The 23,454-nt window shown below is 35.5% G+C and overlaps 1 protein-coding gene across 8 annotated transcripts in view; it reads left to right on the top strand.

Annotated features, from left to right (window-relative positions):
- Positions 1–23,454, top strand: part of LOC111043746 (NADPH oxidase 5) — a 194,490-nt gene that overhangs the window by 4,875 nt on the left and 166,161 nt on the right. The gene's annotated exons all lie outside the window — the stretch shown is intronic.

Below are 23,454 nucleotides of genomic sequence, written 5' to 3'. Positions count from 1 at the left end.
TTATTGTTACAGAAAAGTGAAATTGTTATTAGAACGTGAAATTTACTAACGAGATTATCATAGCATTTAGTTCATTGTGAATGGAGTAGACATTCACTAAAATTTACGCTGAATTGTAAATCTGATCTGAAAAGATTTCATATAAGTTTTCATTTTCAATTCGATCAATGCAGTTCAGTATCACAGTGCTTGGAATCTCTTCCACAAGTACGTCTATACGTGTGATAGCAACTTGTGAATTGTACAATAGCAAGAATCATATTCTTGATATTATTGTACTTTCCAAATTTGATTAAGAACACAGGGCAATGCCATGATTACAATACCTTGCCGTACATGATGAATAGAATATAGCAGTTCCGAACCATAAGGTGACGCACAGCGCAAATATTTTCTAACCGCTACCCGTAAGAATAAGAATAAGAATATTTATTTGCCATTAAATACAACACTGTACAAAAGGCATCGTCATTTTGTTTGGAAAAGAACAAAGAAAATGCTCATAAAGAAGAGAGCTGTATGAGAGTTGCCACTTGATTTATTCCATTAAAATCCCTTTTCACTTCTTAAATTCTCAATAAGAGCACAAAGCAACAGAATTTTTCCAAGCAGTCAGTCTTGTATCTTTCACATTGAGTTTATGAATTATATTGATTTTATCTTGGATGTTTTCATTCAAAAATTGTTATCATTAAGATTACTCGTGATCAATCTTCACGGTCGTTTATTTAAAGGAGTTTATGGCTCCATTATACATCTGTTATCGAGGTACAATGCAGCCAGAAACTTTAATGAGTTGGTCGATTTGAGAGTACCCTAGCAGAGTGTTGATGTTGATCTTCTAGGAGTAACACCAGATAGTAAATTGGACTGGTCAGTACACACTCAAAAAATGTGCTCCAAGGTTAAACTCGGCTTTTGTCTCTGCGAGTGTTCAAAAAGATATTGAACTTCAGAGCCCTGATGGTGGTATATTACGGTTATCTTTTTCCTTTCCTTAAGTATGGCATGACCCTATGGGGAAGATCTAAATTCTTCATAAAATTATTTAGATCTCAGAAAAAGGCATTAAGAATATTTATGGTAAGCCCCCCAGATATCCCTGTCAAGAAATTTTCCTTAAATAGCAATATACAGTGATTGCCGACACTGTATATCTTGGAGATCTGTGCATACACTCACAAAAACCTACCAGACTTCACCCACAACAGTTACAATACGAGGCACTCAGTCTCCCAATCAGTTGCTGCCCATAGAACCGCCATGCTTGGAAAATCTCCACAATATTTGGGCCAAAAAATATATAATGAGCTCCCTCAGGATTTTAGAGACATTTGGCAAACAATTCAGAGGATTGTTAAAGAGGCTGTTGCTTGAAAGGCCATACTATTCTGTGGATAAATTTCTGCAGGAGTAATATATTATTTGATTCAACCCAGGCCCTGCACATAGGTACTTTTGACTAATTGCGTTTTAAGAAATATGTATATTTTTTGGGACTATTTTATAATTACAGTATTTTACCAATGTGTTTGTTTCATGTGATGAGAACCTTCCCCAGGTTGCTCTTTTTTGCTCATCCTCAGTCTGATTATCAAATGTTAGGATACAATTATGAATTGAATGCAGCCGATTATAGATTCATCAAGAAGAACAGTATAATTTTATTACATCATCATTGGATAGTGACGTCTTCATACGAATTTTCACTATATAGCTATGAATAGCAAAGTTTAATGGAGACTACAATATTTGTACAAACAATTTGCAGTATGTACGATTTTCGTAGCTTGAAAACCCATAATTCCAATAGTTTTTGATAAAAGTTACTCTCAACTCTTTTTTTTATAAATTGCTTCCCTATAATTTCCGCAAAAAATGAAATATCTCATTGAAATGAAAAAAAAAACACATATTAAATTGAATCATTCGACTTGTGAATGTCCAACTAGTAGGCCTATCCGCCTATCCATCATTATCATGATGCTTCAGATTTCTCTTATTGTCCCTCTGAGAATGTGCCGACTATAATTATTTCCTGCTTCAACCTTATATATTACGGGTTTTGAGGTACTAGTACAGTAAATTTTGTTGACGTCCGATAATTTCCAAGTTGAAGGCACCATCTGGATATAGACCTAGCCTAGTTTCTTGAAAGCTGAATAATATTGTGTAAAACAAATTCGTTTCATTGAAATTCGAACCGACAAAGATATATTTGTTTAAATATAATAAATACAAAATAGTTTATTCAAGAAATAATTTGATCAGTCTCATAGCAGCATTATACAAGTCAAGTTATAATTTGTCAAATCACATAACAGTATTATTAGAATATTAACATTATCTACATTAACACATTAACAGTATTATCAGAATAGTTTGAAGCCTGCTTATAAGGTGCTACAGGCCTTAACTGTAGCCACGCAGTTGAACACCACTTGATGGAGTCGTGAGTCACTCGTATTATACTTGCGAATGCTCGTATGCTTTGCAAAGGCAACCGACCAACCAAACCTCTCCTCTGAATGGCACATTTCGCCAACAAGTTGCCGATCTCTTATATCACTTCTCGGCATTATCACCATTAAGAAGATGATCGAACAGGCATTTAGCACGCCATTTAGAAAGCTCTAAGAATGAAGTTGAGCAGGTGATGAATATTGAAACACGCCGACCAAGAATTCAGAGCAAACGATTTTGTAACTGAATTTCGCAACTTTGTGGAAACATATCATTTTGTGGCTGACATGTAAATAACCATGAATTATGTGTACTACTCGGTATTATATCGGCCGGCTTCGTCAATGACTACTACTTGTAAACTCTCAACAGTCTTATTACACTCATATGCTAATCAAAAAGAGATAGGAGGGAGAGAGTGAGCTGAGATTGAATGAGAGAGAAACAGAGCTCAGTTAGCTGGGTGAATTAATTTGCTCGTCAGAAGGTGCTGTATACTGGGTGAGCGGCGGAGTGGGCCGTCGACTTATAAATCAATAAATATAGGAATCGGTGTCTTAATAATAACTTTACACGCAGTTCATTTGTGTAATTATTGAAGGCCCACTGAAAATACGTCCCGATTATTAGAAATTGTTTCAGCTTTCTAAATATTCATTCGATTAACGAGAAACAAGCGCCAATAAATCATCGACGAGACCTGCAAAAGTAACTTAACAACGCTTTAAAAGGCTCAGAATGCGTTCCAGTTCAATAATTAAAGATACTTACAAGCCAGCGCCCACAACTGCATCAACCACCCACCTCTGCTTTATTCAAATCACTCCAATCCAACTGCTTTGACGGAATGCTCCAATATTTCTCCTGCTTCAATTAGCCAATTATCATATTATCGTTAAACTGGAATCGTTATTAATGGGGTTTCGACTTCATTGGCACATATAAGATTAGGTTTTGAATCATAGTTTCAAGATTTGAAGTATCAGGTTTCGTATACTTGAAATATTTTATTGAAGACGGAAACTTGAGAAAGAATGTTTAGAACAATCAAATTAGATAAGTAGCCTAACCATTGATTATGCGAAATATTAATTTAACCAATAAATCCGTAATTTAGTTAATCTAAATAACCCTAACTTTCATTGGAAATCGTCGATAATTATAATTAGCCTCTTGGCCTTTTACAAAAATAATGTAGTGGGGAATTATTCAATCATTGTCAATTAATGTAATAATAAATGTTGCTGATTAAACTTTGAGTTTTATATTATGTAGACTACTACCATAGAATAGCACTAATCTTGCATCTGTAGAATAGTACGTCCATGCCACTACTTAAGCCCCGCACACACACATCGATTTTTGTTCGTACTATACTTTGCCGTCGTTATGAATTCTATCAGATTAAACGGAATTGACAAACATCATCTGTTCAGTCTAATCGAATTTATATGGACAGCAAAATATCGTACGAACAAAAATCGATGTGTGTGCGCGGGGCTTTAGTTGGAAATACAGAAGTTAACCGGATGCTCGGATTTCAGGTTGAACTAATATTTTAGTAAACTCGAAAAAACAATTTCAAATATCTGGTTTTATCAAAATCCACTAATAATCAATTTCAATCATCCACGACTGTAGGAATCATGTGAATGCTTCTAAAAAATGAAATGAAGAGGTAATTATTTAACAAATAATCACTTTTGGGTCCAGTCCTAGTTCCTAGTTGGAAAAGAAGTCTACAAGGATGACAAAATTATCCATTTGAATATTAAAGATTATTTGGCAAAATATTCACGAGAATAAGACTCTCAAGGCGTGAACCAGCCTGAGAGCGGTAATAGTTCCATATCCTCATGGTAGTTCTAAAACAAGTATTTTTGAAATTGATGATTTATGACAAATATTTGAAGTGTAGTGTGTTAAACACAGTGATGATGTCTATCCAGGAAGTATGTAATTGAAAGAATGTAACGCTGTTGTGAAGCATAAATTGTGCAATGTGTTTTAACTGGATGAGTGGTAATGTGAGAATGTGAGTTGCGCGTGATTCTGATTTTGGCGAACAAACGAGAGCAACGTGGAGATAAGTAGCCGGTTGGTCGGCCATATTCGATCGGTGTCCAGGTCGAGTGGATAATTAGGAAGAGGGGCAGTCGGAAGACGCTCCTTATTTGGTCATTATTAAAGGGAGAGCAATATGTAATTGTTTCGCAAAGTGAATTGGCAGCGCTCGCTCTGAACAAAAAAAGGGTGACCGCCAGGTGACCTGCCAGATTTGTCAACAGAACCGCTTCTCGAATGCATCACAGCTTGTACAATTTTGCCATTCTTTGATTCTGTCAACTGTTCTGTTGTTGATCTGTCCACATCAAAATGGTTTATTCAAGCTTCCATCTATCACACTAGAGCTGGCATGTTGTAGCTATTCTTGAACACTATCGTTGTCACACCTGGAACGCCATTATTTTTATTGAGTTCCATGTTACTGTGGGAAAATCCAATAGAATTCCAATCATACTTGGCTGAAGAAGGAGATTCTTCTCTTGTGATTTTTACAGAGATTTGAGAAGGGGATCATTGAAAAATTTTTTCGCTTATAGATAAATTGTATAGAAGTTAGAATATCTGGCTTCTTTCGCCAAATACTGATAATCTGATCTCTCATCTTGAACGTAGAGACTTTCTTTGCTCAGTTTGTAAAACCATAGATTACTATCATACTATCTAGTAACTCTATGACACATGATTCACAGTTACCGTGCATTATTTGGTAGTTTCATTCTTGTTTTTCATTTTTAATAGCTAGTCAAGCCTAAACATTTTTCTAAAATGATACTCTAATTCAAGTGGATCATGAATATCATTCAAGTCAAGAAATTATTTGTTTATGTCAAGAATTTCTATAATGAAATTTACTTGGAATGGAATAATGGAATAATTGGAAATTGATGGAGATATTCCACCAGTAGTAGATTTGAGAACTTGAGCAGCGGTAGATATTGAGGATTGAGCAAACAGAATGAATGTGGATGTATCATAAATATCAAACATTACGATGAACAAATGAATGTATCTTCTCAACAGAAAATGAATAAAGTTCGTGAGATTCCCATTAGAATGTCATGCTTCTTTGGAATAAATCATAAGAAAAATCTTGATTAAATTCTAGAAAGATTTAAGCTGTAGGCTTTCTACGTCTTATTTGTTGTAAATTGCTTAGAAACCAGTTCCGATATTCAGCTGTACAGAAACGAACGAACTTTCAAACTATCATGTTGATTAATATTTCCATCGTTCACCTTGATAGACATGCTGTTTTCTATTTTATTGTAAAGGTTTCGGAACTATCAAACAATTGATGCTTCACCATTAGTACTATAAATAAAATGCACCATGCTGTTTTCATGGAATCGAGGTACCTTAAATGGAATGTTTTCGAATAAACAAAATCATATTGAGAGTTTTTGCGCTTACTTTGTTGCATAGGGAAGATTTATTTGACATTTTTATCACTTGGCAGACGTCTACATGGGAACTGCTATTGAAACAAATCCAATCTCACAGTCTTTTATAGGCTTATGAGCCATATAATCACTTAAACCTCTACAGTCTAATGAGTCATAACTCTTGATGTTAGTAAAGTTGTGAAGCTTCACCTGGAAGTTAAATTAGAATATGAAACAAGTTTTCATGTAAAATAACAAGCATAAGTAAAGAGACTAGAAAAAAGAGCGGAGACAGAAAGTTATCGCTCAAATCCTCTATTGGTATAATCCTCTACTGGTCTAACAGTGAATACACTGTAGTCTCACTTAGAAAAGGCCTATCGGACTCGAACCCAGAAAACACCACAAATCCCGCGCGCTACCTCTAGACTACGAGACCATTCAGTAGAATGGAGACTTTGACTCTGTATCTAAATTTGTACTTAAAATCTACTACAGATCTTACTTTGTATTACAAATTTTACCGTATAAATTTGTTTTACACATTAAAATTAGAAAAACATTGGAATGATTTGATAAATAATAATGAAAATAGACCTATAACCATCCTTGGTAAATTGAGAATCTTTACGCAGAATTTCAGGTATCGGTTCAGTAGTTCAGAATATTGATGTTGTGTACATGTATTTCCTAATCCGTACATGTTAATTCCAATTCTTTACTTTGTGGATGGTTTCCGATGCTGAACAATCTAGAATTATTTTAAAATAGAGTACAAATCATTCAAGTGATGATAAAAATCTATCGATAAGCATTTATAATTATTTATAACCTGATTTATTGCATGAAGAAGTGATCAACTTCAATTCATAAATGACAGAAGCAGAATAAATCGATTCTTGATTCAAAATATTGATAAAATGATATTATATTGACTGTCATAATACTGGAAAAGTTATTTAGTTATTTCTACCAAGAAAACATAAAAGTATAGTTTAAGTACAATAATCTATTAACACTTCTAGTTTCGCTGAGGCCAGAAATACTATTCTTCATTATACGATTTGAGTATTATTAATTTATAAGATACAACCGTAATTCAAATTGTGAAAACTTTTGGTTTATCAACAATGAAATTTCTTGAATAGGTGATGAACAAGCCAGTATCAAGAGAAATGTATAATCATTCATAATAATTCAAGTTGAAAAATTATCTTGAAGATGATTTTAGTTACATTTCCATTTATGAGCTTCAAAGAGAGTGATTTCAACTTTACGTTTATTGATGTCTTTGATGTCAAGTATGCATGGTAAGTGACTAGCAGGTCCGTCCTCTCGAATAGTCACTGAAATGGCTTTCACCGGTGTTTAACACGACATTCTATTCATACCATTCAACTAATCTTCATGTCTGTAGTTTGCATGCGTCTCATCAACAAACACGTACGGAAAAGAAAGTCGTTTACTCAATCAGCTTCAAGATAACGCATTGTGTAATGAGCACTCAAGACTTAACAACTAACAAATGAATATCTCACAACTTGGATCATCATCTTATTTCTTGGATCATTTCATAGATTAACAATCAATCAACAATAAATAATAGCAGCTGTCGATAATAGTTAATGATAAGTTCTCGAAAAAATTGAATTGAACCTAAACCTATCAAACATCTTTTTTTTCAAAGAAAAATTTTTAGATACTGTGAATAGATAATTGAAAAACTTATTTCAATGCCCAAACAACATTTTAAACGAATCGACCTACCCTTGAAAGAGATTATAAAACAAATTTTTAAGCAGGAAGTTGTTGATGTGACACAAGTTGATCAGTTGTTGTGTGTTGAATAAGGGTTGAGAGATTCTGTAGGTATGGGTCTTATCAATTTCCACTCCATAAATTCAGAATCGCTTCCATTTTTCTGTGTGGAAAATATAAACCTCATCAACTCCATCATGCAAGGATACTACTGTTGAAAGCTGGCTTTCTTGAGGGATCCAAAAGCATAGTGAGTCATCTAGAGTCACCATAAATTTCTCTTGAAGTTGATAAAATTGAGAATTTTTGAGATGGTATCTATTAGAGGATACTTTCGCAATATTTGTTCTTCAGATACAGATTAGGCCTCAATAAAACAAAAACCAATAGCCATCATCAATTATAAAAAGGAGGAGATATATGACATTTCTGTAGGGTGACAAGGAATGGTTTGATTGGCTGTCTTGATTCACATCACATATGGCAACTGACTTTATTGAAAGACAGGACAGCAAATCGGTAGGAGAAAGTAGTAATTGGAATTATTGCTTTGGAGGGTGTTGTCTCAATACTGAACATGACAGCAAGACAACTCACGTTCAAGCAGATAACAGCATTCTCTTTGTCTTAGAAATGAGATATCATCTTTTCTCATTCATCAATAGGATATTCTGCGGTGTCCACCCACCTAACAGTTCAATCAATTATTGTTCAGAGCCTTTTGAAGTATAATAGACTGGGTAAGGCGCTAAAAGATTATCGTAGCACTTGCTTTTGAGTAGCAATGAATTGTTTTCATAAATTAATAGTAAAAGTTGGCTTGTGGCTTTCCGGTGAATTTATGTTGGGGCAAAATTTGTTTGGGGAATTTTATACATGTTGAACCTCTCTATAAACTTCAAAAACGAATACTAGAAATAATAGGCTTCAAGGAGAATCAATTCCCCACGAACATTCTTTTCAAGGACAGTGAAGTACTGAGTGTAAGACAACTCTACATCCAGGCTATCATCACGCGAATGAGGAGAAACAACGAACACATAAGACTGGCAGATCATTACCATCAAACAAGGCAGAGAAACACGCATTCAATAGTACCAAGGATGAACACTACATTTGGGCAAAGAAACTACATATATTTGGGACCAAAAATTTACAATTCAATACCAAGTTACATTAGGGAAGAATTCAATAGACACAGGTTCAAGACAAGTTTATTTTCCTGGTTGGTTGATATTGGAGTGGAAAATTGTGAAAATTTAGTTAGACTGTAAATATTGAAACTATTTATTCTTCATTCTTCTCTTTACTGTTTTCCATTTTTCTAAAAATAACCTTTCTTATTATTATCCTTAATAGAACATTAATATTTATCTACTAATTTAATAATTTTGTTTGTATTATGAATTTTTACTAATTTTATTATAAAAAACTTTAATCCCATATCAGTGAATGAAGTTTGTAAATAGTAATTATAACATGCAATAAGCAACTAATTACTTATACCCCAACACATATAATTTATAGTGGGGTGTATATTTATTTATTCATTGAAATTATAATTTATTCATTGTTGAAACACTGCTGATTTATGTAGTTACATTAAAATACTATATTGCCAATATTCTAATGGTGCATTCAATCTTCATTGTAATTAATAAGTTTTCATAATATGTGAAATTTGTTGCATAATTAGCTGTTGTACTGTAATTTATTGTAGATTCGTGTATGAACCAGAATGTATTGTAACTTACTTGAATAAATTATTTCAATTTCAATTTCAAAATTTCAAAAAAAAAATCATCATCTGAATCAGCAGGGATCAATGCAACAATTCTTCAATTCTTTTACGCAGAATCTTCACGCAGAGTTTCAGGTATCTTTCTAGTAGTTCTGAATTATTTATGTTGTGTACAACATATATCTGCTATCCCGTACAGGTTGATTCCAATTCCTTTCTTTATGAATGGTTCCCTGATAATCTGGATAATCTGGAGGAACTCAAAAATTAAAGAATGGAATTAGGTGTCATCTGACTTGATTTGAAGACAATTCGATTATTCAAGATATTTTTTTCCAGAACAAGGTGTCAGATGACACCTCATTCCATTCTTCAATTTTTGAGTTCCTCCAATTATCCAGATTATCAGGTTATCAGGGAACAATTCATAAAGGTAGGAATTGGAATTAACCTGTACGGGATAGCGGATATATGTTGTACAAAGACCCATCAGATGATAACCGTCTTTTCTCTGAGTTTCATCTATCTATCACTGTTATAATGAGTTGCTATTATAGCGGTGGAATATATTTCTACCTTTGAATTTATATGATGATCAATGTATACTATATTTTTTATTAGGATTAGGATATTCTATTATTTAGGATACTATTATTCATATCATATGTTCTATAATAAGGATGCCTGCAAATAGAATTTAAACACCTCATTAGAATCGTGTTTAATAAACGCCAATAAACTCCAATTAAACATGTAGTTATGATTTCCAAAGCTTCCTGGTAAAATCAATCAAAAACTTGTATTAGTTTGATAACCCAATGTCCTAATTCATTACGAAATTCCTTGTGTTCCACTATTAATTTAGTTTGAAAACGGCGGCAGAGATGGCATAACCTGTTTTGAGACTCATGAACAACGCTTGTATCCAAGGATCTGAAGGAGTTCTTGTAGGAGGATGTAAAGCTATTAGGTTATTTATTCCAAGAATCCGTGCAATAAATATTTAAGAGGAATCCAGATTTCCATCCTAACTCGGAGCCGTTTGTTTGATGCAGAAACAAATATGTGTGGACTGTAGAGTTTGGATTCAAGCTGGGAAGAAACATTTTTTCTGATCATGGAATGCGAGCTGCTTGTTAGTGAATCGACTGTCGATCATAATTCAACTTTGAAACATTCCAAGTTGTTACAAAAATACAAAAATTTAATTTTGTAGTCCTCAACTTGTATCCGTCCCATATTAAAAAACTCTTTACGACCAATTAGTTTCATCATTCATTTGCAATTAAATGACATTTTTCACACACCTGTACCAATGTTTCTTCTTTATTTTACATTTTATTGCAGCCGCTTATAATTTCATACCGGTTTAGACAAGTTTCAACAATTATTTTTCTGAATCGAAATGAACTACATCAGGGGCGGTCTGGCCAGGTCGGCTGGTTGGGGTCCCGAGGCCAAGGGGCCCCCGAAGGGGGCCCCCAAAATGTAAGGCCAGCCTTTGCAAATTCACTTAGACTTTATATGCTTTCTCGTAGTAAGAAGGTAAAGGGATATTCAATTCTGAGCAACCAAACCAAAACAAAGGCTCTTGTGCGCGCATAAACCACGAAAAGTGTTTTTTTTATTATCAAACCTAGTTCAATTCTAGTTAATCCCAATTGCAAATTCAAAAAAAGTATCTTCTCATAAAAAATACAAAATTTTTACAATAATAAGCTACGAAATGCTACTCATTTTTAGACATATTATATACTCCAAAACGGTGTAAAAATCAGTTACTTTACATTACTTTTCTTGTTCGTCACAATTACTGTACTGCATTAAGGGAGCAGCGATCCCGCAGTATATGACACGTCAAAGTTTAATCTAATATCTGCCTTCCCTCCTCTATTTCAACACAACAGATCCCACATAACATACATCAATCAAACATTATTCAACAAGGAAGTCTGCTAACCTGTACGGACACAATACAATAAGGAATTCCCTGAGTGTTTTTTTTTTTGAACTCCTTCAAGCCATCAATTTCTGTTATGTGAGATGGGATTGAATTAAATATCTTCATTCCCATATAAAACGGGCCACTCTCCAGCAGGCTTAGTCTGTGATCTGGGTAAACAAAACCTCTAAATCTTGTATTATGGGGATGACTCACCTGGTTCTCCTCATACATTCGTCTATTTTTAAAAACGAAGATTGCTAAATCTAATATATAAATAGCAGGAGCCGTCAGCAATCTCTTTTCTTTAAAATAAGGTCTGCAAGAGCGCATTGTATTAATCTTATAAATTATCCTAATGGCTTTCTTCTGCAGTATGAATATTCCATTATTCTCTATACTTTTTCCCCAAAAAATAACTCCATATCTTATAACTGACAGAAAATAAGCGTGATATACAAAAAGAACAGTTTTTTCACTCCCTACTGTAGCCATTACTCTTAATGCAAACAAGGCTCTATTCAATTTACTAGTGACATGAGAAATATGTAGCTTCCATTTCGAATCACTCTCCACCATCAGACCCAAGAATGTCGTGGAATCAGAAGTTTCAACTCTACTTTGAGTATTCAAGTTTATTCCAAAACTTTTATAATCTCCACTAAAGGGAATTACTTTAGTTTTTTTGTAGTTCAAACTAAGACTATTCTGTTATCAGGCATCGATTTATACAAAATTTTCCGGGGGAGGGCTCCCTCCCAGTCAGTTCTTTTCCTGAATGATTGAAAATAATAATCAAGCTGATTATGATGTGTTGTTAGAGCACTGACTGAACACAAATTATTGGAGAGCGTTGAGATATTCTCAAATAATATTAAAATTTTGAAAATAATTGTGAACAGGACAACAGGTGCTGAAGATAATCAATTCGAGTAGAGAATCCACTGAATTGCTGATAAATTATGAATTCTGTTTCTGATTAAGTGTCTGATAATATTGAATTTATACAATTATACCTTCCTTCCCTACCTTAAATTGTGATGGACAGGGGCAAAGATTTGATAATATTTGCGAAGTTTTGAGGTGGCCAGGCAGCCTGGGTGAGGTTATAACCAATAAAGAGGGGGTTTCTCACAAAGGATTTGTTTCTTATAATATATCTTGTTTTAAATGATGTTCTATGGTTTGATCAATGTTTTCACGATTGGATTTGTTATCAAGATCACTATAAATCTCCTGTCTAAGACAAATGAATGCGTGAAAATTAACTGGTGTGAGAGTAAAACGTTAGATAACAAATAACTAGAAGCAGTTAAGAGCTCAGGCCGGACATCTGGATTTGAACATGACGTTCTGTGTAACTCAGAGTTGATTTTTTCCATTCCCAGCTCAATTAGCGTTGGCTCTAGTTGGCCTTGTTATACTTCCAAAATCTAATCTGTAGATAGCATCTGAGTGCGCGCCGCGGCTGCGTTTGAAATTATTGCAATCAAAATTATAGATGGCCGATATCGCGATCGGCTAGAAGCCTACGGTAGCCTGCACTTATAAATAATATCAGGAGAGACACAAATGGATAGCAAGTGAATAGCGTTATCAGGCAGGAGGGGATGAGGGGACTCTCGATTGAGAGAACTTGTCTTCATAAAACGACAAGGAGAAGGAGAGAAAGCAAGAAAGAGAAGAATGGAAGCCCGTGGAAGAGAATTGGATTGAGAATTCTTCGATCAAAATATAGTATCATATTGTAAATTCTCATTGTAACACATGGGATGAGAGAATAGAGTAGGTCTATGTAAAATGTGGATTATTCTCGTAGCCTTATAGTATCTAATAATGTATAACACATTACATCCAGAAAGAATTTCTTTCTTCATATAATTCTCCGTATTCCATATTTATCGGTCAATTATTGATGATACTAGCTATTCTCAGATGACTTCGATCACTTATAATTCTTTGATAATCCTCTTTAGAATTCCTGATAAGGAGCTGATGAAGATTCCTCCTCGCACACACAGGCGTATGGCACCACATAAAGCCCGAAAAATATCTTTCACTTTTATTATGTTCGCTAAAACTTTGTACTTTATCATTGCAAAGAATACAAATTGAATTCCACAATCGCCAGGCTACAAATGAGACACTTATAAAACTGTACAATCTCCAGTCTGCAAATGAAAGTATAGACTGACATTTTTGTGAGTGATGCTCTGGCTACACACCTATATAGGCTTCAATGCTGAAATGGAATTTAGTGGCGAGTAGCAGTGTTTATTTTCTAAAATCAATTAGCATGAGTTACAAATCGTGTAGCGGCTGGCCAGTGGCTACTAGAATGAGGTTGGTGGTGCTTGGAGTGCACAAGTGAAATTGGACGAGATTCGGCGTGGCCGCCGCCGCCGCCGCTTATATGAAGCAGGGCCCTTCTTGTGATGGGGAGGGGGGCGGGGGTCGACCTGTCAGTCAGCATTCGATGTTCGCCGTCGACGATGAAATTAGCTGCCTCCATTCTATTAAATAAACAGTTATTGTGAACCAGTTTTATTATGGAAAGCGAATCTCGGCGGCACCGGTGGGCGGGTGGAGAGGGGGTCAGGGTGGGAAGGGAGAAGGGTTCGAGTCTGGTGCGATTTATTTTGATTGCAGACCGCGGGCCCTCGACCACAACAAACGGCCTGATCATCGTTTCGAACAACATTCGTTTCGACAATAATATTTTATTGTTTGTTTATTTATGTTGCCTGCCTACTCGACGATGTTGTTGGCTCTTGAGTACACAATTTCGGACGACTGTTATATTTTGTTAATACATCAAGCAGATTCTTTCTGCATCCGCTCACGCTCTTAACAACTCTTGATTGAATTCGGTTATTATGCAAGCATCAAGAGTCTGCTGTTTTTGCGTTTACTGGACTCCTGTGGTGGTCCTCGAGCGATTCCTCAATGTCCAAACACTCTTCTGTTTAAGTGAACACAGTCCAATTGTCGTTTGGACTCTCCCGCTGGCCATCCACTGATCTATGCACACACAAATTTGGAACGGTCTGTATGCAGATAGCACCGTGAAGTATCGTCACATTAACATAATCGTATGTACGAGCGGTGGGCGAATATTTACATTGTTTCTGTTTGGTTGCTGGCTGAAAACCCCATCTGGACCTTCACGATTTTAGTACTTCCATTTAGTTTCGAAACATAGAGCGTGAAATATTGAATTATAGTGCAGACCTCGAGCTCTCTCGTTCTTAAATCATCTATAATATTGAATATCTTCTCTCATCCAATAAACTCGTGACTGTAGGACACTAATCGCTTACAAAGCCAAAACGAATTCTGAATGTTTTCCAATGTGTGTGCATAGTAAACAATAATTCAAGAGGTCTTGGACAGAGCTTGAAGGCTTGTTTTGGAGCTTGAGTCATAAGACATATTATCTGACTTCCTCTAGCAAGTTGGAAAAATCAATTTCTTCATGGCAGTGATTCAAGTGAAGATTGACAGCTTGGGACTCCAGCAAGACACAAAATACATTTCAATCTTACAAGCAACATAGATTCTATTACTCTGAGCTTAAGTTATTAACTGTAATACACATACACAGCCTTTGAGTCAGTTTCAAATGTACACTTCTACCTTTGAAGAATGAGGAATTCTAATTACCGTACTAATTGTGCCAACACCATAACACGAATTTTCTCTTCAAGAATGGAACTCAGTTACATTTTCTAAACATACATAAAGGTTGCTTCGAATGTTAATTTTAATAATTGAATATGATATATCAATATCCACTTTACTCTTGGAATAATATTATATTTGTAGTGAGATGCATATTCTAACAGAAGTAGTATTGTACTTAACTGTAATATAGCAAGCACGTGCATTAACTATATTTATCAATATAAGACCTATATGCTATACTAGCCGTCAGGCTCGCTTCGCTTGCCATATCCGTCTAGCCTGGACCCCCGACTGAATCGTCCAAAAATGAGATCAGCGGGCTCGCTTCGCTCGCCTTCATTTTTCATTTGAGCATGCTTCATTCCATCAGAAAGTCAAAGTACTGTGAAAACGAAGAAAAGCTGAGAAAAACGCTGATTTTGGGCGTATCTTTGATGAAATATTAAAGTCACATCATCACAAAATTTTTAGACTCTAGCTATTCTGTCTATTACTTGATGAGAGAAATGAGAAAACGCAAAAAAACGCTAATTTTGGGGGTATCTTTGGCGTCATTTCAAATTCCTTCTAACACAACATTATTACACCCTAGCTGAGCTTCTATAGTAAATTTGAACATTTTCTATTCATTTATTCTAGATAAAGCTGAGAAAGCGCAAAAAAACGCTGGAAAAACGCAGATTTTGGGCGTATCTTTGACGTTGTTGCAAATTCCTTCTAACACAACATTGTTACACCCTAGCTGAGCTTCTGAACTAAATTTGAACAATTTCTGTTCATTTGTTCTAGATAAATCTGAGAAAAAGCAAAAAAAAAAACGTTGGAAAAACGCTAATTTTGGGCGTATCTTTGGAAATTTCTCCAAATCCGTTCTTAGGGCCAACTAGGGGCCTCTAAAGGGCCAACTAAACATACCTACCAAATTTGAACATTTTTGGTCCGGTAGATTTTTAGTTCTGCGAGTGAGTGAGTCCAGTCAGTCAGTGAGTGAGTGCCATTTCGCTCTATATATTTTATAGATCAGCATTATAATCTTATTCACTATTACAAGTCTTTTCATTCAGTTATCCTGTTCCCTATTTATTTTGGCTACTCCTAAACGTCAGAAGGTTCTCAGTTCACTGCAAAAAGCAAGGTGGTCTCTCAAGATGGACCGCAAGTACAAGAGTTTAATTAAAGGGATCCAAGTGACACTAATGGCATAGAGAGGCAGCAAATGAACGGATGCCATTCGAATTTGAATACTGTTTCTATTTTGCTCGCTTGATCCAGTTCAACGCCATGACTAATTCACCGATTCAAACTTGCGAAGGAGAAGTGATTGGTTGTGTGATGGAAGGGGGGTGGGTTAAGGGGGTAGAAGAGGGCGAAGGGGGAATGGCACAGCATTCCGACTGGAGGCCGCGTCCACTTTTTGTGAGATTATTAGCCGGCCGGCGCGGCGCTTGCACATGTTTGCTGTTTTACGCCATTTGCTAGAATATTGTCGAAAATATGTACGTCTCATAGTTGCATCCTACTACCCCAACCTCTCTTCAACATAATTGACATTCAATTGTCCGTCGCTTGAAGTATAGGCAACATATGGTCCCCAGTTCCTATAAAAACAAGATCTCGATGAGTCCATTCGGTCGGTGTAAATATCAAAGGACATTTGATGTAGTATTACAAAAAGCGTGTTCGATTTCTGTGTCATCGCCCTCGTACTACGTACATAACGGCTGTGATTTGGCATACATATCTTATGATTGCAAATGTATTTCTTCTTCTCACTTCTCGTGTTATTTATTGAGAACTCATCAAATCGCTTTAATTATTTACAGTTGAAAATTACTTAATAGTTGAACTTTTGATTTGAGATAAAATCATACAAGTCTGACAAGCCAAAAACTGCACAATCTTTGGTGAAAAAACTTACGAGATTTTAGAATCAAGTACTGCAGTCCAATACATTTCAACAGTGAGCTGATGCCTTTCATATTGATGATACAGTACCGTACCAGTTTACTTTCACTCATCATCATTGCCTCTTCCCAGATTCTCTGCAGGAGCTTCAACTTCTGCAAATATTGTTGCTATAGAGTAAAACATCTGTAATTTAAAACAATTCGCAGATTTCGCTAATACTTTGTAATTTTCTCCATATTTATATTAGGCAAGGAGAAGGAATCAGAAATCGTTCCAGGCTGCTTAGAATACATTTTCGACTTAATCCACTTATCTCGTGACTGAATTCTATGCCAAGTCGAGTTGTCTGTAGCTGTGCCGTGAATCAGAAGTTAATCTCCGGTGACAGTTGTTAGCCGGTCAGTGTTGATGTGTTGCAGTTACGTCACGACACAGAACAGACTCGGAACAGACGAAACCGATGTGAACAGGTGGTGTGGGACTAGTGTTGATTGGGCAGGGCAGGGAGTCTGGCAACTGGCAAGTGTCGATTAATTATTATGTAATTGAGGGAGTTCAACTGTTAATCGCTGTCTGGTTGGCGACCCTGCACACCCCTCATTAAGGCCACTGCCCTCATTCAACAGTTTATTCCACTGTCATCTATAATTGTCTAAAAAAGAATGGAGAACCTTCTTCCAGGGAAAGTGGAATGCTTCCATACTATCACTGCGAGTGAGTTTGCAAAGTTGGTTGAGCTTTTGTCGTGTTACACTATACGAGGAGGTCTAGAGTCTAGACAGTCCAATCAAAATAGATACCAACCTTGCAACTCATGACATACTGAAACATACTTCAGTCGAGAATTGATTTAGACTACAGGTTGAAGGGAATTGATTCTTGATATTTTTATCTTTCGTTGGTGTATTTAAGAGTCATTCCCACGAGTGGTTTCTTGGAGCATACATCTTTTTTGCAAGTATTCAAGGTTTCTTGCAAGTGTACCATGCAGCATACATCTGAAGTACCTCACACACAGTCCTCTCTGGCTCTCAATCATGATAATTATGAATTTATAACTCGAAATAAAATTGTATTCCAGATTTGGAAGACAAATATTCTATAGTCTAGATGGAGATTACTGAGATATTGCATTATTGAAATGCTAATGAATTAATAATTATTATTAAACGAAAATCCAAATTGAATGCTGCAAATCACCCCGAAGACTTCTGCTATTCGTTTAATAATAAATATTCTATATTGCACTTATCTAACTTTTAGAGATAAAAAAACTCCATATAATTTTACTTGTTCTGTAAAAGGAGAGAACAAAGATAAATGAACATTGTTTAGAAGTAACGTTGGATTTTATATTGAATAATTCTTGAAGTGAAGAACTTCTCAAGTAGGTAGTGTTGTTGCTCTCCCTCATCTGAGATCTTTGTTACTATTGAATCTTCTATTGAGATCTTATTATTAAGATCTCCTATTGAGATCTTCTAGTTACTGTTGAATGGAGTTTTATCTGAATATTACACCGTGAAGAATCGAAGAGTTGTTGAGAAGTATTTCTATAGTTGGCGGGGTTTTAAGTCGGAATCACACAGGGCTACGTTGAGGATAATACAGGACTAGATAATGTTGTTACAACAACGGGCGATTCAAGGTTTAAAGCTGCTTATAACAGTATTTTCTATATTTCATGTATTTCCAGGGTCTTTGACAGAATCGACAAATTTGATTTATTATGGATCTGCTGGAGGTCATCTAAGCTCTCATAACACTATGCATCATCACTGAGACTATTTGTTTAAGATCATCATTTTTGTTGACCAGTTCTTGATGACACAGTTTCGATCATAGGGAAATACATATACACTCTCTGGTTTAATTTGCTAAAAAGCTGTAATAATTTTTGTGATGTGATGATATTCACGAACATCTACGAAACCTCATAGGAAGAATTAAGGTACGATAAGCACATACGGAGCCCAGGGTGTCGGGGATCCAAGTTAAGTACAGTGACCAATATTTCAATCTTGTTCAAACGAACAAGTCAATGTATTACCATACAGATTGGAAGATAAGATGATTTGTAGTCAAAACATGATTCATAAGATACTCGACTTCCGGCCCACCAGATCAAGGCAGTCATTATAATGCAATCAAGTACTCAGTGATACATTTCCAAAAAAACGAACGGAAAAACTGAAGTTAAAAACAAGGCAGCAAGATTCGAAATCAAGCAAAAAACTTGAGACTGGTTCTATCGGAAGCCGATTCATTATCTTGAGAAATTAAATCGAACTGCATTCAACAACAAATCCGACAAAAAGTGGATGCTTTGCTTGTTGGCTTCTGTGCAGACGACGGGGCGCGGCGGCCATAACTTTAGGCCTACTTGGCAATAATTAACTCTCGACGCCACTCACTAGAATACTGTCAGCATTCTACTTCTTTTCATATTCACAATCCTCTTCTTCAATGGAAATATTCCACTGAATTGATATTTTGAAAAGTGAATAAAATAAGAAAGTTGAAATTAGTTTTTCAGTATGTCTACATTGTAGCTTGTATTCTAGTGTTGGAGTGTTCCATGGCGTCTAGTCAAGAGAAGGCCTACGAAATCATAAAAGAGCTGGATGTCGAATACGTTTCATAATTCATTCTATCTACTTTGTGGTATTTCTGGCTTTTTTCAGTCTCGGATAACTGGAAAATTTATAACAAAGTGAGTCCACCTCAAACGCGAAGTTGGAGGTCATAAAACTTGAAATTTGTTTTAGAAGAACTTGACAGGTTATAACTAATTGTTAGAATTCATGATTCATCAATGAGGTATGTAACAACCGATTTTAAATCCCATATTCATTGGTGACTGTAGTGAATAATGATGTCGCTCAGTTCAATAATCCAACATATAGAGTAGCTTTTTGAATTTGGCCCGAGCTCAAATGCTTGTTTTATTTATTTATCTATTATTTATGTTTTATTTATTCTGTAGGCTACAAACTACTTCATGATCTCTGATACGCTGGCCCTCCTCCTGAATGGTATTCTTGACAATTGGTCCACTGGCTTGGGAGTTTCAAGAGTCGTGTCTCTATCTGAGAGTGGTAGATTGATGAAAAAAAGAAACAACTATCCAGGGTATGATACTAGGGTTAATCAATCAATAAAAACATAAAAAATCGAATGCCAAGGACTACTCATCCAGAACCATTGGTGTCAATTCATTAAGATTCTACGCAATCACAACGGTTAGTATTCCTCTCGGCACTTTTTTCATCAGACGTCACGTTTTTGTGCAACAGTTCACAACTACTTTTTTCAGATGAAATGTTCGCATCGCTCCGCGCTCAGGACTCAGGATTAACACATCTCGTCGATCTGTCAAGTCATTCATCTGTGAAAAAGAAGAGGCATCATTCTTAATAGATGTTCACCGTCCGTGGTTTCACTTTAGATTGTTTTTTCATTCATATTTCATTCTCGAGTTCCGCATGTCTATTGCTTAATAGCTATGATGGGAGAGATACACAGGTAATCTCTCAACACTGGCACACGTCTAGCCAGCAGAATAACTTCAAAGCTTTTTTCATTATGTAAATTGTGTAAGATACAAACAATCAATATTTCCGAAATATTGTCATCATTTGTATGAAGACTATAGTAGCCGTTCAAAGAATAATATTATTACTCGTAAAATAATGGCTTATCATTATTCAAAAAACAAGATACAACCACATATTTGAAATATATGAAGCCTACAATCACATATCACATTCATCAAACCCTAAAATCTGTAGAGATTACTGCACATCCATTTAAGCATTTGGAATGAGCATGTTATCTCAAGCTGTATTATTTTATGCAGTTCTTGATACTTCAATTGTGTCCTAAAAATGATTTGCTGGATAGGTTTTGGTAGACGTTGAATATTCCACCGTAAATTTATAAACTGTGTGATAAAAATGGCAAAATGATTGAATAATTGAGTTTGAGTAATAATTACTATTTCATATCTGATACATTTGAATTACAGCAAGTGAGAAAAAAGTGGAATTAAATTTTATTCTAGTAAGTCATTTATTCGGTAAGGAAATATTATTTATTGTACTGACTGATGTAAGGTCATTTAAAACTCAGACATGATGACTCATCAATAGCTCATGCCTCAGAGCTAATCCCAATTGAAGTATCTTTAACGAGCATATCATCGCAAATACGAGGCTCCATTCTTGTTACGAATAACTTATTGCTTTTTTACTTATCTACAAAATACATCATTGTAGATGCATATTCTGTTCTTTAATGTGTGGCATACAGGAGAATAGTGGAGCTAACGACTAGGACAAGGCGGAGAACAAGTGTACACTGTTATCTAGCTGTCAAATGATAAGACAAATAATGTTGCTCCAGTGCTAAGCACGTGGGCAATAACGATATCATCATTTCTTGCAGACTTTATTCTTCTTCTTTCACATTTTGATCTCTCACTCTAGTCAGTTCTTCGGTCATACTTTGTCATTTTCCATCTTCTTCCATCGTTATTTCATCTTTTGATTCTCGTTCGTCCATCCACCTTTGTCTAGCTTCATAACTGCAGGTTGGCAAGTTGATCCAATCTTCGTGATGAATGATTGCTCACATAGCCTACAACGTTACAGCCAGTCAGTGCGAAAGAAAATGTGTTGTTGCAAACGACTAGGCTAGTCCGTCAATCTCTTCATTCTGCTGATATTTTGCCAAACGTAGAATGTCATCACCTAAGGGCACACTCCTGATCTATCTTTGTGAATCATTCATCTGTGAAAAGCAGAGATACTGTAACAGAGTAGAGATACTGTTGTAACAAAGCAGAGATACTGTTATACTGTAACACCAATTCTTCGAGGTAAGATAAATAATACATTAATTAGGAGACATTACAATTTAAAATTTGAAGCTGTAATAACTTGTTTCTAGAACGAAGTTTTAGTAAAATTGTATTTGAAAATCATTAGAGGCATAGAAACACGAATGTTTAGAAGATTATCTTTGAAGAAACCATACGAGGTGTGGCTATAAGTGACGGGACTCATGCTCTCACAGAAAAAGTGAACATTTTCCAAATGAGAGCAATAACCAACAATTATACTGTATAGTGTATCTCTTGCGAATGAAATGTCTCCCATATTTGTGGGCAAATCAGTTTCGTCGTGATCTCAAATTGTTTGCCGGGTTGTTTTATCATCTCGCCGGAAAAATGAAAAGTGTAACAGAAGAAAACAACAAAATAATTTGACATTTGACTTGGGAAAAGCGACACGGAACTGATTTCCTATTACAACTATAAGTATATGAAAATGAATATTCATCATTATACATGACGATTTAGTAGTTTTGGCGTTTGCGTGTGTGCATGACGATGGCAAACAAGGCTTCCATGGCGGTCTCGAGAGTATAAAATCAAGAACAAATTTTACTATAAAGTTGAATTGCTAAATTGTAGGAATTTCAAAAACTCTGGGTAGAGAATTCTACATGCTAATTTCAACTTTCACAAAGTGTGTACGGAATGACGCCTTAATTTATCACTAAGCAAAACAGATCTCGCAAACGTGTTTGTCCTGAAACATTGAATGGATTGAAAACGCTGAATGCATTGAAACAATGGTGAAAAACATTGAAAATAACCAGGACTTCTTGTAAATAGTTAGAACATGTGCTGAATTTTGGTTTTTCACTTATGACCATCAAACTTAGCGCCAATCCATGCAATGTAGGGTGTGATAGAGAAAACGGCAAACGTCATGAAGGAGCTCACAGAAGAGGACGTCCACTACAGTTTTGAATAATAAAAAAATGCACAGATCATTGTAGAGGATAGGCAAAGTGTCTATCTAAAGATGATAACAGATGAAAATACATAGATCCAAACCAAGATGTTTTGCAGCAATAATTCTGTTAGCCACACTTTGTATGTGATCAGTTGATATGATAAAATACAGACTTCTTAGAGAACAGCTATACTCGAGGTACTTCCAGGTTTGTACTGCATATCTGAAATTTTATCAATTTATTAGCATTAGATAATCTTACCTTGAAATTTATTCAGAATAATACGATTTTCCCAGATCTCAAGATGTGTCTAAATCAGCTTCTCTTGACAAAATAAATCTTCCAGATTCATGCTCTCGTCATTATAAATTCATTCCACTGTACGCGTATAAATGGAAAATATTATCATCCACAATTGATACTGGATTTCTTGGGTTGATCATGCAGACGAGCATATCAAATTTCTCACTTATATAAAATTCCGACAACGTTCGTTAAACCAGACTCCATGAGAAACTAGTAGTAATTAAGGGTTATTTACCATGCATGGCTGTGGTGCCTTATGCATTAAAGATGGGAGAGTCATGAAGTAGTTCTATTAGTTTCATTGGTAGCATGGGAAAAAAATTAATGTCTTGGAGCATGAAGCTCATTATTTTTTTATTATCAATCAACAAATCCAGCAATAACGATGAAACATTGTG

Source organism: Nilaparvata lugens, chromosome 2 (genome assembly GCF_014356525.2).
Source record: "Nilaparvata lugens isolate BPH chromosome 2, ASM1435652v1, whole genome shotgun sequence".
NCBI lineage: Eukaryota > Metazoa > Arthropoda > Insecta > Hemiptera > Delphacidae > Nilaparvata > Nilaparvata lugens.
Note: the sequence above shows the minus strand (reverse complement) of the source record. Positions and strands in the feature narration are given on the sequence as shown.